Source organism: Buceros rhinoceros, unplaced genomic scaffold (genome assembly GCF_000710305.1).
Source record: "Buceros rhinoceros silvestris isolate BGI_N320 unplaced genomic scaffold, ASM71030v1 scaffold22723, whole genome shotgun sequence".
In the NCBI taxonomy this organism is placed as follows: domain Eukaryota; kingdom Metazoa; phylum Chordata; class Aves; order Bucerotiformes; family Bucerotidae; genus Buceros; species Buceros rhinoceros.
The window spans coordinates 9,455-10,307 of record NW_010405662.1 but is presented as its reverse complement, the minus strand read 5'-3'; the positions used below and the strand labels follow the sequence as shown (position 1 = coordinate 10,307).

General features: G+C 55.2%; 1 protein-coding gene across 1 annotated transcript in view; it reads right to left on the bottom strand.

Annotated features, from left to right (window-relative positions):
• The window catches only part of ENKD1 (enkurin domain containing 1), a 9,127-nt gene that overhangs the window by 1,798 nt on the left and 6,476 nt on the right, over window positions 1-853 (bottom strand). The window lies entirely within an intron of this gene.

Here is an 853-nt window from a genome sequence, read left to right as displayed (position 1 = left end):
ACCTCCGTGTGGAGCCACAGGCAGGCAGGAGACACACCGTGGTCTGAGAAGGCAGGTACCAAAAGCCAAGGCTAAACCCGGCCTTTTTAAGGTCCTCAAGCTGAGCCCATGCCCTCAAAGCCAGAAGGACAGAAAGAACAGGAAGGACAGAAAGACCTGATGTGGTCCACGTGGCTCGTGCTGGTGCGTTTTGAGCCCATCAGGGCAGCCAGAAGATCAGAAAAAAAACTGGTCATGCCCTCGCCAGGCCAGCAAATGCAAGAGAGGCCCTGGCAGAGCAGGGGCAGGTCCTGGGAGGCACTTCCCTCTGTCCCAGCACCCTCTACCAGAGCTCCCCTGGCGGTCGAGACCGAGGAGAAGGTCTCTGGATTTGAACTGAAAGTGTTCTTGGGTCTCCCCCTTGGGAGTTCGTGTCCTGTGTAAACTGAATCACTCCATGGCATTTGGGAACCAACAAACCGACGACCCCGCGTGCGCCGAGGAAAGAAGACGTGAGTCACGGTGCAGTTTAGGACCTCCTGGGCAGGCTACATGAAGGGTTTAGCTTTAGTACTGACTTAACTCTCCTTATAAACACTGCACCCATTTCCCAAATTTTATCTAGCGACCAGAAGCCAGTTCCTCTGGTTAAGGTGGGAGCCATCTCCAAATGCCCAAGACCTCCTGCAAAACTCCAGGAAGAGCAGATCTGAGGTCACTGGTACTTCTGCAGCCAGGAGGGGGGATTTTCAAAGGGAATTCACCATGTCTTCAACCACCAATCATAGAATCATTTGGGTTGGGCGAGACCTTCCAGCTCCTTGAGTCCCCCCGTTCCCAGCACTGCCCGGTCCGCCCTGCCCCCTGTCCCCCA